Consider the following 14,874-nt stretch of genomic DNA (forward strand, 5'->3'; position numbering starts at 1 on the left):
TATTTATTGGAAAAAGTTACAAATATTAAATAAAACAATTCTTGTTTGGGTTATTCTGTTAGACCTAAATACTCTGGATTTTTTCTTGCTTTGGCCTATAAATTTTGTAAAAGCCTTTTGGCCTAAAACAGATTTCATTTTGTTTCTGCTTCATCTGGTGACTACCAGATTTGGAAAAAAGGAATAGGTATAGCGGAATTGGAACATATGGTTTTGGAGCTAATACCAAAAAAAAAAAATTGCCATGGTTACTGTCAAATTTGGTTACTGTCAAATTTGGAGACTGTCACCAAGGACTTGACAGCATTTTGTCTATAGTTCCTCCATAAATAATATTGAATGTTTTATTTGTTTTTAAATCACCATATTAGTTATCATTGCACCCCTTAACTTTCATTTTCTTGTTTTTAATTTTTGCACAATAATCATTGAGTGTTGTTTACTATTTTGTTACCATGCCAACTGTATATTTGTGAATCATGCCATATTTGTAATACCTGCTTCATCATCCATTTTGTATTTTGTGTTTATTGAATGTAACAAGAAAAACCTTAAACATAATTAAAACATAACTCAGAACGCTGGTCCATAGATTATTATGAATCTCTCGCCCATGATTGCATTCATGTTGTACAAGTAATAGCATTAGATCGCAGGCCTAGTACAGTATATTTGGGTTAGATGACAGTTTGGGGCTCACATGTCCCTTGATAAAACCAAGTGAATACCATACAATTTTTAAAGCTAATCCAATATGTTCTTCGAGAATAGATGTTTCAAATCCAGTTTTGTGTCTCAGGATGCACCTGATAAGCGTAAAATGGTTACCATGTGGCTTTTCAGTGATACCATTGGTTCTTAAGAGCTTATACAATGTTCCTCGAGATAGGTAAGTTTCAAATCCACTTTTAATCTGAGGATCCAGTGTTCTATAAGCTGCATATCCTATCAATGGTTACCATGTTTTTTCAAAAGGACTTCAAAAGAAGCTGTTGCCATGATTGTTTCAAAAAGCCCACCAAAGACATGCTGTAATTCGAGGTTGTGCATTGAATTGGTTTGAATGAGGAATTTGAACCAGCACCTTTTGTTAGAAGTCACACATGAGTGAAGTGGATAACCTCTATTCTTGCGGAACTCTTTATTCTTCACACATGTTTTAATCAATGAACAATGCAAGAGTTTTGTGAAACTTATAGCATCCCTTTCATATGTAATAGAATCAATTAGGTTTAAAATTTTGATTTACAAATAAAAAAAACAGGAAAATTCATCATGATACAAAATCTATGTTCATGTTCATCATATTTGTCACACTTGTTATATGTATAAATATATGTGATCAAAATCAAGCCGTCAATTTTTTTCTTCTTCAATAAGCTTCCAAGTCAACTTGTTGTTTATAACTGTATTATTGTCTTGTAATGTAATTATATTTCAGTTCAGACCTAACCCCGCTTTTTCCACCTTTTTTCTCTTTGTTCTTCTCCTCCAATCAGATCACACACTTCTTCTGAATACTGTCTACGTTACCGTGGTTACCGTGATGTTACCGTCTGCCTGTTCCATGCTATCGTAGCCCATGGAAAAATTTATATGAAAACCAAAAAAAATAATAAAATATCATCCTAGTAGCGTGACGTCACATTATCCTGTCCGTACGCACTTATGTTTTCTTACACGTGCCTCGTGATTGTGTCGCGTGTACTGCGGCATCGTCGTAGTCGTCAGTTAATCGTCACGGTTTTTTGTTTACCCCCAGCATTTTTTCTTTACTCATCGTACGTACATTGTATAAGCCATGCCTGGCCTGTTTCTCACAAATCAGAAGAATGTTTTTTTTAAATATTATATAATTATTCAGATTTAAGAAAGGCTGTATTTGTAGTAACTACAGAAAAGGCTATTCCTGTTGAAATCCATATACCTTCTATGGAAGACACGAGCTTACTCCACACAGAGTGAATCTCAAATGGGGTTACTTGAATGGGTGACTCCATTTGAAATCTTCACCCCTGTGTGATAAAGGTCATGTCTTCTATAGGAGGTGTATGGATTTCAACTGGAATAACACAATGCAGAATATCAGTGCTAGTTGCTAGTGATAAACCTGCATGAAATGTTTGCAGGAATGAATGCTTCAACACAACCTTTTTATTTATTTGTACTGCAAAATCAATGATTTGCTGTCTCTCTCTCACTTTTTTGTGAGGTTTATTTTATAACTTTGTTATTTTATCTAGTGTGGCTAAAATCAAGCTAGCATACTAAACCCTCTGCACTGCATGCTGGATGTTCATGACTAAAATTACCTTTCTGTTTTTCTAAAAAATTAAAAAATTATTGTATTCATAAATGATGATCATCAAAATAATGGCACAAAGCATGTGGTACACATAGCCTATGTCTACTTACTGTGTTACCCTCTTGGAAGGCTTTATTTCCTATTCCATCCAAATGATGGCAATCACAAAAAAATTATACCTATGGGGCAACAATTGTGTGTACTGAAAGTGAAAGTACACATCCACAGTATAATATATGCAGTTATATGGCTTATGGGCCAATAAGTTAGGATATTTGTACAGATTGAGGGCAGCATTCAATCTGTAGAGGGCGGTATTCAAGTTAGTGGGCCACACTAGATTGCCTATAAGCAAATATGTAGTCTTGTTTGTGTTGAGATTATATAAGATAAAACTATGGACTGTTCTATTGTCATTAAGTGTTCATTTAGCTCCATATTAGTTGTTTGAGTGCAGACCTACCTTTTGGATGTTTGTGTTTATTATATAAAAAAACAAGAAAATCACAAAAAATTGAAGAGTGTAATTCTAGGACAAAAAAGTCAGTATTTTTTAAATCAAATAAGCTCACTATGAGAGCATGTATTTATTTAAAAGGAAAAAAACACACTAAATATATAAGTAAAATGATTTAAGAGATGTTTTGTAGAGTTTTTTTGCAGGGTTTATTGTACACGTACAGTGTGTATATATCGATCCCTAGTGTTTTGTTTTTACTATTTTTTTTCACCAAGGTTTGTTTTGTGAGTGTTTGGTTGATTTTCACTCTTTTTGTGTGCTGTGACATACAGGAGATATAAACCATGGCCAGCCATCATTGCCTGACAAATGGGTGCTAGTTGCTTGCCACCTGTTCGTGTACCGGTGAGCATGTCCTCATGACATTATTAATGGGCAATGTTCTTCCTGTTGATCTTTGACACCTGAACAGAGTCATTGGTAATTCTTGAATCTAATTTTGATAACTTTTGTATTATTTGAATAGTTGTTTTTTCACAACATATGGGCTATTCCAGATGAAATTCATAAATCCACTATGGAACACATGACATTCATCTTCCACACAGGGAGTGTGAATTTCAAATGGCATTACCTGAATGAGAAATCTACACCCCCTGTGTGGGAGATTAAGGGAATGTCTTCCATAGTCTAACCTTGGCTAAAAAGGATTTAAATTCTTCAAATGGGAATCCAATTTTGAAGAACCTTTAACATCGCCTAAAATGGAGAGCTTGAGTTGTGAGTGTTTAGTCAGTAAGGTACCATGAAGACCATATATGTGCCAAATTTTCCATAAGTATTACGTGAATGTGGCAGCACAGGGGTAGTATTTAACTTCATTATGTCTGTGGTAGAACTAGCACCCAATTGATATTACCTGAGGCTATCTGGTCCATATTTATTTAGAATATTTGTTTGATTTGCACAATATGTTAGCAAGAATAACCATCCTAGGCATATGATTTGCTGAATATATACTTCCATTTATGGACACTATTCAAATAATTGGAAGTTGGGCATTAAATTACAGGGTCTTTAGTTTTCATTACATAAATTGTTTGTAGCAATAGCAACTGAGAAAATTCCTTCTGTTTTTCCGAATGATTAAGCAATCTGCTCATAAAGTAATCCCTAGTGCACTACGTTTGCAGTATTTTGTTCAATTTAGAATTGTAATTCTGAGAGATGATATTCATAGCTTGTGATCTATGAAATTGGGCCAAATGACACTGTCTACCAATACTATCTTCATCCACGTAAATCCCCTGCCATCAAGACGGCATATTGATTGTTTGGTTCATGATGATGTGTTGTGTAGATGGGTACAAGTCCTTTTGCCTTGTGGCTAATTATGTAACGTATGTTTTTAGTTTTCATCTTTTTTGGTTTATTAAACCATGTTGGATTGTTGGTCTGAGAGGACCTGTGTGTTGTATTGAATTGAAAAAATGTATAAAATAATTATGCCGATACCAATGTTTGTAAATGCAATCTGAATGGAGTGGATTACCTTGTAACCACTTTGTAGGGTATTTTTGGTTTTCCTTTGATTTATATTCATTCAATGTGGCAACTGATTTGGTTGTTGCATTACACGCCATGGATGGCAAAGTTCAATAATTTGCATATTGTATATTGATTTTGTACAGAATTTATGAACTGTGCTAAAATGATTTTGCGATCCATACATGGCTTGCTATTTCAATGTTAACTCGCAGTGCTGCGTTAATATGTATTTTATTGGACGGTGCCTTTAAGCTTAAAAGATTATATTTGTACTGAGTTAGCGTATGATACATGGCATGTTTACATCAAAGAGAAATTTGATGCTTTTGCTTTGTCTATATGAGAGTGTGTAAGAGGTGAGTGAGTGTTAGCTCAGTTTGTACAAAAGTTGATTATAGCTATCCCATAATGCCTATGGTAAATCTGTCCCATAATCTTGTGATGATTCATTGTGCCAACCAAGGGCCTAATTTAATGTATTATACGTTTGTTGTATTCATATTGCGTCACGATCCATTGCAGCAATGTGTGTGACTTGTATTAAATAAATTATACCGTTTTCATGCGAGTGTCCGTGTGTCGCGATATGGGCCGCGGCTCTGTCTCGTCTTGTATAGTAGTTATTGCTTAATTTTTTGTAATGTATTGTTAATCATTGTGTATCGTCACCATTAAGGGAGTAGAATAGATATAATCCGCAAATGCCGGAAATGATAAGTTATGTTTTTGTATATGTATGTAGCTCTTGCTCAGTTTTTGTTGAAAATAAGGCAGGTGTAAAATTCTTTTGCGAATGATATCAACCGATACTATAATTATAATGTCAAATCAATCCCAAAACCTTTTGGCAGATGTTTGTGTGAAATTATTGTTAAATCCTTTTCATGACTTAAGTGAGTTGAAAAACAATACTCAATATGATAGGTTTTTGTATGTTGAATTCCCCAATGTAGTTTCATGTTTTAAGTCATTGTTAATGTATTATAGAACATGTTTTCTGTAGTGGAGTGTTTTGAGAACTGTTAACCACAGTAAAATATTAACTAATCTTTTAAATAAAGATTTAAACTTAAAAATGATTCAAGTGATTCTGAGATAACATACCAATCAATAGATTTTGTTTGAAAGTTACCAAATATAGGTGTATTCTTGGCAAGTTTTTTAACACTTTTCTTATCCAATAAGTGGTTACAGTTTTTTCTGTGTAGTTGTAGTAGTATTGTGTAATGTTTGCACATGTTCATGTGCAAAGTGACCTTTGAACCTGTCAAAGTGACCTTTGAACCTGTAGTGTTACAAAAGTTGACTGTTAGTCTTGTTAAAACAGTCCCTTAAAATTTGTCAACCAGGAGTCCTGTGTGTATATATGTAGTTGCAGAATTCAACAGTTTTGTCCTTATGATACAAAAAATCACTACCCAGAAGATACGGGTTAGAATTAATGAAATAATTAAAGATTTATACTTTAAATTCCAAATGATACAATCATGTAGTATACTATCACCAAATTTTTGACTTCAACGATCAGTAATCATTATTTTGTCATGAAGTTTAAACCAAGCAGCTTACGAGAAAAAGAAAGTATTAGGTATTCATTTATGTCTATTTCTATCTATTGATCCATCTATCTAGCCAGCTATATATCTATCTATATATCTATTGGCACATGTAGACTTTGTCATTGTGTACGTACATTCATGTTGTGAATGTGCTATTCTACTGTAATGTTTTCACATATTCCATCAGCAGTTTTGCTATATATATATATATTAAGACTTCCTTTAAGTAAGCCACTGTGATAGACAACTTGTACAACACCTGAAATATCCTTGAATGTGACATAATATATAATTATAATTCATCAACTTGAATCAGAATCGATGATAACTTGTTATGTTTTTCAAAAGGATATAATTTCTGCATGTTGGAGGATTGTACAAGTTGTCTATTAGAGATTTATCTGTGGAATGGGATTTGTTTATGCTGTCAGGCACTGTGGTAGTTTGTTGTTGCTAACTCAGTTATGAGCTGTGTTGAAGGCTTTCATAGTTGGTAAAGACCAAGATTCTCTTATATTTCATATAGATTGGTTTCTTATTATTAAGAACAAATTGTTCATCCAGTTTTGGTATAACTTACAAAAAACAAGATTTTCCAAACTTCAGAAATTTGAGAACAAAATTTGCTAGTATTTATGCATAGTACCATTATACCCTGTATCAGGGGCCCTGTGAATAATCAGTTTACTTGCAACCTTTCTTTACAGCCAGATTTTATTTACAATCAAATGTTTCTTTGACACAGCTAATAAGTGGAAATAGTACCAATATGTCCCTTGTTCATGTGCACTGGCACATTTGACTGACTAAAAAGCACAGGGAACTACCATTTTGCATTATTTAGACTTGCACATATAAACACACAAAATCTTTTGCATATCACTATGGATGACTAGGGCAAATTCACTCACCATAACATGCATCTGAGAGAGACGTACACAGATCTAAGGAAGGTATATCCCTACCAGTTTCCCCATTGCTATTTAGTATTGCTCAATATTTTATAAACACGGCACACAATCCCTGGGGAGGGAGTTCTTGGTTTGGTTAGGTGCATGCTGAGTGACATTTCAAAGTGGACCCATCAAAAATTGTTGCAAAATTAAGCAACCCACCCCAAAAGTCAAAAAAAATTTTAGAAAATTTAGAATATTTTGCTACAGTCAGACAAAATCTGGCTATTTTCCAAAAAACTCAAGAAAATTCTTTAAAAAATTGCATATCTATATGCAAATATTGGACTAGGAAAAAGGTTATGAGATAACAAAAAGCCGAAAATGTGAACCATGTTTGCGACACATCCCCTTATGGTCATTTGAACTGAGTACACCCCCTGGGCACACAATCTGAATCTATACTCATAGATGCATCTTATGGTTTTAAAAACTTTCCTTCTTTGCTTGTATTCAAACTATGATATCAAACTTCTCAACTTTTGTATGTTGCCCCATTCACCTAGTACATGTTTGCCTGTTGGAATTATAACTGCTTGTATTTGTTGTTGACCATTTTTACCATTACACTGTTATAACGAGTTGACCGATCAGCCACCTGTTCTGTGGCCTGTATTTATCCGTTGCTAGATGTTAGTACATTTATTTTGTTAATTGCTTACTTTTATGTGTTACCATTTGCTATAATTGTTGCTTAAATTTGTATTATATGTTGCTCTCTACTGTAGTCTGGGTTATGTAAGGACCACAGAAGGATCATTAAATACGTAGGTGTTCATAAGAATAAGTGGACTTAGAATTGAACCTTGAGGAATACCAAATAGGTAGTCACAAGGGGTAATTTTAGTAATAAAAGATCCAGCCAACTTATTGGGATGAATCTGCTTTCAAAAACTTTGATCACCATAAATGTTAAATTAAATATCACCAAAAATCTGCTTTCAAAAAGTTTAATCACCGTAAATGTAGAAAAGTATACCACCAAAAATGTTACCAAATCAGTACCTGTAAACACAGCACAAAAGAAATTCCACACCTTAAGAGTCATAATTATTAATTCTTGATTAAGAACATTGAAATTTATATAAATGTGCGAAGAATTTTGTGTAAAAATATTCCAGATCATCCAGCTTTTAACAATTTTGTGAAATGTTCTGCAATTTGAAGTATATTACTGATGGGTATCAATTATGTATTGTGCTGTTTAAATTGAAAAAGACCACGATCGGTGCAGATTCTAACTGATCGATGATACACGTTGATGACCACTAATCGGGCTAAGCAGTCTGATTAAATTAATCACCAAACTTAGACAATTTTGAATTCTTTTGACACAAGTCAGGTATCAAACTGGTGCTAACAGAATTCTTGGCATGTTTGTATCAATGTTCTTATCAATCATGTTAAGAATAAAGACCACTCAAGTATGGACTTTGTGCAGTGTATATATGGACTGCTAGTCAAATGGCAAGTAAATCAGAACCCTCCTTGAGAGTAAGTGTGAGTAGATAATGTTATAGGTCATGTATATGCAGACCAAGCATCACTCATTGTAGTTTTCATCCTCATTATCTGTGGTCCATGGGTACGCCTTCTGTACAATGCGCACTGTAGTCATTAAAAAACTATATTGTCTTTTGTGTCATCACAAAACCGTGTCAGTCTGTTGTCTTTGTATGTGTCTGTGTGATCTCTTTATAAACGTCGTCGTCATCGTCATGTCTGATTATATGACATGTGCCCATCGTTGTGATGTCCACCACCCTGAAGAGTGTTCATCTAGCTTCCCTACGTGCTATTTATATATTGTACATGTGTTTGCAAACCTTTCCTTACTTGTTATGTGATAGGACATTGTGCTCAGTTGAATGCAAGGAATAGCTGCCTCATAGAGTCAGGTAATTATTTGGGGTATTATCATTTGCTAAATCAGGCAAGATTTATGTTGTAAAATGACAGATTTCTTCCAAGATATTAGTTAAATACAGATATCTACATTACAATAAAATGTCTTCATGGCTATAGTTTAATCATTTTATTTTCTGTGCACAACTTGACAAGAACCACATATTAATTGTGGATATTGTATGCACTACATATGCTTGTTGCATTCCTGTTCAGCATCGGTTGGTGCTGTTACAAGGCCTACCAATTTGGCACTGATTAAACTATACATCATCGCTAGGCAGGAAAAACCTACGTGTTATTGGCCCCTAAAAATGTTTAAAGCAAAAGTTCCTATGTAACCTGTAGGCAGTTTTGTTTTAAACATGTTCAGGGGCCACAAACACATGAGACACTGTGAGAGAGCCACATGCCCCCACAAACACACAACAAAGCTCAATAACTGAATATTGTACATGAAAGAAACTTACATTCCGCAGATGTTATCAGTTGGTCAGTTGGGTGTTCCATTTGAAAACCACACCCCCACTGTGCCAAATTCAACAGTTTAAATTATTCAAGATCCAAATGTTTTCATCCTTAGAAAGTGGAAAAGGTGCGGAAGATTTTGGAATTCCAAACAAAATTGTCAGATTAAAGCCAAATTGTGCAAAATTTAATTTTTTGAAATGTCAACAATTTTCTGCTGGAATTTTACATAAAACTAACCAATAATTCTGGATTGATCGTAAGATGTATTTGGAATTGAGGTGGTAGTGAAATTATGCATTTGGATTGGGATGTGTGGATTTGAAATGGAAAAACCCATAGCTGTAAATCAAGGAGGTTACAGTATATTGGTGGTGGTTGTAGTGGCTTAAAACTACCCATCCTATGAAAAAATACGACTGCTATGTGGTTGATTCTCTACAGCAGCAATTACAAAACCTAAATTGAAACAGGGTATTGTATAAGACAGCTATGATTTTCTTGTATTTATCTGAGCATCTCAACCTTGGTTAGTCCGTCAGACGATAATGAAATTGGCACTCCATGTAGGTTAGATACCCCTAGTTGGACCCTACATAGGTAATTCTATTAATCTATAGAGGTAAGATAATGTCTCTGAAGATGGCTTTTGTTTAGACATCAGTGAATTCAAGCATCAATCTAAACTGCATGCTGATCAGTTGGAAAGTATAATATTAAAAACTTCAGTTTCAAGCTATTTGATTCACCCCAAGTTTGGTAGTGACGTCTATGTTTTAGCCTGGTTGCGCCACAAGTGTGCCAACAAACCATTCTTGTACTTGTGTGTGTATGCTCTACACAAATAACTTTACATACATGATTTGATACTGCAACCAGATAAATACGCACCAACGACACTACTGAGCTTAAGGTGAAGCAAAGTTTCAGAGAGGGATGGTGGTTCTTAACTACCAAACAATACTCCTGGCTCTCCATATTGAAATTGAAGGATGGCTTTCAAAACCCAACTGCTGGTGCCTTCTCAGAATTGGCAGTTTAATTATGTTCTCTATTGTTCAAAGCAATAAAAACCAGACCCAATCGCTGGTTCTGCCAGAACACTGTGGGTGACCAGCTGTTGGGGTTTGAAGCCATCCCTAAATGAACCAGCACAGTTAACTTCTGAACAAGCATTAATTAGGTTATTCAGTATGCATTTAGTGGTATCAATTACAAACATCAATGTCATTGTCAACTTCAAATTTCCCAGTTTCAAGTAGTGATAATTTCCCTTTTTAAATCTCTTTAAAGTCATCAAATACAAATACGCACCCCCAAAAATACTCCAGAAAAAAGTTTGATAATTTTAAAACAGTATTTGCCGTGATAGTGATTATATATTCTGCACCACTTTGTTTGCATTTTGTGTTATATATCTTCATCTCCTTGTTATATTTGATATGTGGAGTTACATCCATACAGGGTATCCTTATGAGTGCAATGTAATAAAAAAAACCTTGTCAGTAGGAAAAGGGGCTTTGAATAGGAGAATAGCATCACTGGTTTAGAGAAGGAAGCTGAAAGGGCTATTCAAGTTGAAATCCATACAGATTCCTATGGAAAACATGACCTTAATCTTTCCACACAGGGAGTGTGAATTTCAAATGGGGTTACCTCGGAATGATGAATCCATTTGAAATCTACACCCCTTGTGTGGGAAATTAAGATTGTGTCTTCCATAGATGTATGGATTTTATCTGGAATATGCAAATTTATGACCTGTGAACAAAGAGGCTATGAGAGAGTTAAGACTGGGCCATATTTGCTTGTCACTCATGGGGGACAACAGAGTGTACATTGTTCATTTTGCCAATATTGCTTTTACCATAGTATTACACAGGGATTATTTGGTGTTTTGACTCTCTATTTTAACCTCTCTGCCAATTAAACTAAATCTTTCTCTAAAGGAGAAAAGTAAATGTACTTTTTTGGCCAAATCTTGATCATTTATAGCTATCTATTAGAGTATAAATAGCTACCAGCTATTTGGTGTGAAAGCCAGTGTATATTTGATCATTAATTTATATAATTAAGCACTTATTGAAATACGGTAGATTTACAAGTAACACTCAAAGATTCTTGAGAACTCAGGATCTTTGTTAAGTTCAAATTAGAGGGTTGTTTGGCTTCAAAACATGCCTGCAGGATTCGGTTGTGTTTCTTTGGATTTGACTCTTGTTAGATATAAAGCCATTAGGAAATGACATGAACAAAACATGTTAATTTGACAAAGATTTGATCTTGATTTGTAGTGGGAAACCTGGCTATCAGTAACACTTAATTTACTCAGAAAACCAGTGATCTGTTTATCTGTACCCCATTGTTTAACTTTTATTTACGAGGTATGTTATATACAATCAAGACAATTTCGGTAGAAAAACTTGCTCCAATAGGGGCTTTACTTTACACCATAAAAATGCACATACCTGCAGCTGTTTTATAGGCAAGTGCTATCTCACACAGGGTGAAGTTAAAACATCTTGGTAACAATATTATTTTTTTTAATCAACTGTGGGCAATATTTGATGTCGTTTCTGTAGAAAATTATTTAGTCCAACCCTGAAAATATTGTAAGCCCATATTACCTCATCATGTGGAAATCATCTAGTATATACATTGATCAATCATTCCAAAGAGAAATATCAATTGCCCTGATTATTAGGTACCAGTATCTATTTATTGAAAAGCAGGATGTTTGCCATTTTGAAAATTTTGTGAATATGCAAGTGACATGGATTTTTGAATGGTCATACTGGTAAATATTTCATTTCTATAGGCCTTTTAGAAAATGTACTAATTTTGCAAAAATTACACACCGCAAAAATAAGGATTCTTTTTAAGTCATGGAAATTTAGTGCCACAAAAATATTGTGCTTTATGTAATAAATGTTAGTGGATGCTGGTTTGGAATTCCTACTTTTATATGAAAGAATAAGAAAATAGTGTTAATGGAATATTTCACAGGCTTTTTATCAGGCAGGAGTGGACAAAAGTCAGCTACCCCGACAAAGTCTGCATTTTGTTTTAATTCATGGCAGGCAATATCATATAATTAACGGCCTCCCCTACTTACATATAAAAACAATTACAATGAGATGTGTGTGAGAATCAGCATTATTTATTTCTAGAAAAACAATGTTTATTGGTTTTGTTGACAACAACAAAAGTCAATGAATTTGCAGCTTGTCACACAGTTATGAATAGTAAACCCATTTATATGAGGTCGTCATTTTATGGTGGATTTTCACAAAATTTTGATATGTTGTCCAGTATTGATTATTTATATTATAGTACAACTAGATTATTGGTGAGAAAATAAGTAGTGCAATTCCATAAACAAGTGAAGAATTTAATAATTTTGACTCAAATTTGATTAAATTGTCTGGCATCATGAGAAAACAATTTCAAAAGCTGCAGTTTGTTATACAAGTTGTTTTTAAATGTAGTTGGTTAATCTTGAAGTTGAACTAGTCATTAATCTGCCCCTGTGAGTATACATGGTTATGTAGTATTAGAGTAAGATTTGTTGTACTCATTTTGTCTACATTTTATTATAGGCTTATTAAGGCATATTACATGTGCCCAAGATCATCAAAATAAAAATAGAATTTTTTAATGTAAATATGTATAATTGTGATAATAGAGATCCAGTGGGTCATACCTTATATGTGCATATGATTTGGGTATTCAAATTTTGTGTTCATCCTTGGTTAAAACTAATGAATATTCATGATGATAATGATTAATGCATATCTGGGAATATTTGATAGTCCAAATTAAGAAGACATGCATTTAGGGATGGGGGGTACAGGTATTTGTATTTTGTATTTGTGGAGAGGTCATCAGAAATGTTTGTTAATTTACTTTACCAGTCTAATTTTTAACATGCAGGAGTACTTATTAGTTGTAGATATATATGAAGCCAATGTTAAATCAAATCTCAAGATTGTCCGCATTTTGGGTGAAATTTTTTGGTTCAGTAAATATTTTTATAAGGGTTGTATGGTCAGTTTTGTAGTGGGGTTGTTAAATCGTCTGTCCATCGCTTTGCCCATAAAAAACTTGATAGAAATAGATAAGTTAATTTAACCTTTGCTAAAACTGGACATTTCTGGGAGCAGTTTTGTTATCCTGTATCAAGTATATATCAATAACTCAGTCCAAACAAGTATCATTGTCTTCAATGATTTTTTACTACATGTCACAATCTGGCGATAACATTGTACTTTTTGTATAAAAATACGAATCAAAAATAGATGAAATCATTGGGACCAGGTCACAATGTCTAATACTGATTTTTATTATTATTTACAAACAAATGTATATTTTCTTGACCAAAGATGCGTTTTATTTTACGTTTCTTCTCCAAATTGAAGTGTGTGAATTGGAATAATGTTTGATATTCCATAGCCAAGGATGAGTACAAATATAGATGTCATGCTGGGTGCAATTTGTCAGAACTGGTTGACTAATAAAATGAAACATGTATGTATTCTTTGATCAGCTCGTAATCGGCGGGCCTTATCGCATCGCGGATTAATATCAATGTATTTCATTTCGAGAATTGTCTTGTGACATGTCACCAGAAGTATCACGAGTTATTAATTGTAGACCTATACTGTGTCTACTATATTTAACATGCAAAATACAGACCATACAGGTCAACTATATAACTCTTTATGTGGGTCTACTTTTCGGCGTAGTGGTAAAAGCCTAACAATTCCCGCCGATTACGAGCTGATCAAAGTATACAGGGCTGTATGTAACCCAGTGTTGGGGTACTTTGCTTTGCTGGATCAATTAGAGATCAGCACGAGTCATAAAAAAGAAGATGTTAGGTACAGCCCTGCTGTAGATGTTTCACTATTTTTCATGCTCCTTACATGCGTTTCAATTAATTTTAATTCAATCAACAACATTGCAGCTGAATACAGCAAATAACACCTCCACACAAGTAAAAAGCTGGTCAAATTCTATTTTCCTTGTCAGCATCCAGTTGTGACTTATAAAAGGAGCTTGAAGATTGGGAGGGGTTAGACGGGCAGTATCAATCAAATCTGTTGGTAGGTCATACAACATTTGATCAGTTTACCCCTGACATCAATACACATGTAAAAAAGAATACCCAAGTGCTATATGCTACATCATAAGTACACACAAATACTCACTGCCTATTGGTTAAAAGTTAACCACTGTATTCTATTATCGGCAATCCTTATTGGCCAGTTGGCTACTAAGATAATATAAAGAAATATGCTAATGAGGTATGTTGTCTGTTGTTCCTTATTGGCTGTTTCACTGTTGCATATTCATTATTTGGATTACATCATGCAGTGTTTGATAATAAAGACTGAAGGTGTTTATCAATTTCAGTGTCAAGATCTCTTTATTTTCTTACATAATAATTATAGCTACCTGTATGTAGCTTCTCTAACATAATAAAATGAAAAGTTGAAACCCCAATGGGCTATTGAAATCCATCCACCCTCTATGGAAGACATGACCTTAATCTTCCACACAGGAAGTGTGAATATCAAATGGGATGACCTGAATATGTGATTCCATTTGAAATCTACACCCCCTGTGTGGGAGATTAAAGTTATGTCTTCCATAAGGGTGTATGGATTTAACTGA

At 34.1% G+C, this 14,874-nt stretch overlaps 1 protein-coding gene across 21 annotated transcripts in view; it reads left to right on the forward strand.

Annotated features, from left to right (window-relative positions):
• Positions 1–14,874, forward strand: part of LOC140138118 (CUGBP Elav-like family member 2) — a 229,497-nt gene that overhangs the window by 208,578 nt on the left and 6,045 nt on the right. For 19 of the 21 annotated variants that reach the window (XM_072160019.1, XM_072160029.1, XM_072160027.1 and 16 more), the window contains one exon: positions 1,500–2,838. The exons of the other annotated variants lie outside the window; for them this stretch is intronic. The gene's annotated coding sequence lies outside the window, so the exon portion shown is untranslated. Of the gene's footprint in view, positions 1–1,499; positions 2,839–14,874 lie in introns of those variants that run through there. 21 annotated transcript variants of the gene reach the window in all.

This window comes from Amphiura filiformis, chromosome 17, assembly GCF_039555335.1.
Source record: "Amphiura filiformis chromosome 17, Afil_fr2py, whole genome shotgun sequence".
Taxonomy (NCBI): Eukaryota; Metazoa; Echinodermata; class Ophiuroidea; order Amphilepidida; family Amphiuridae; genus Amphiura; species Amphiura filiformis.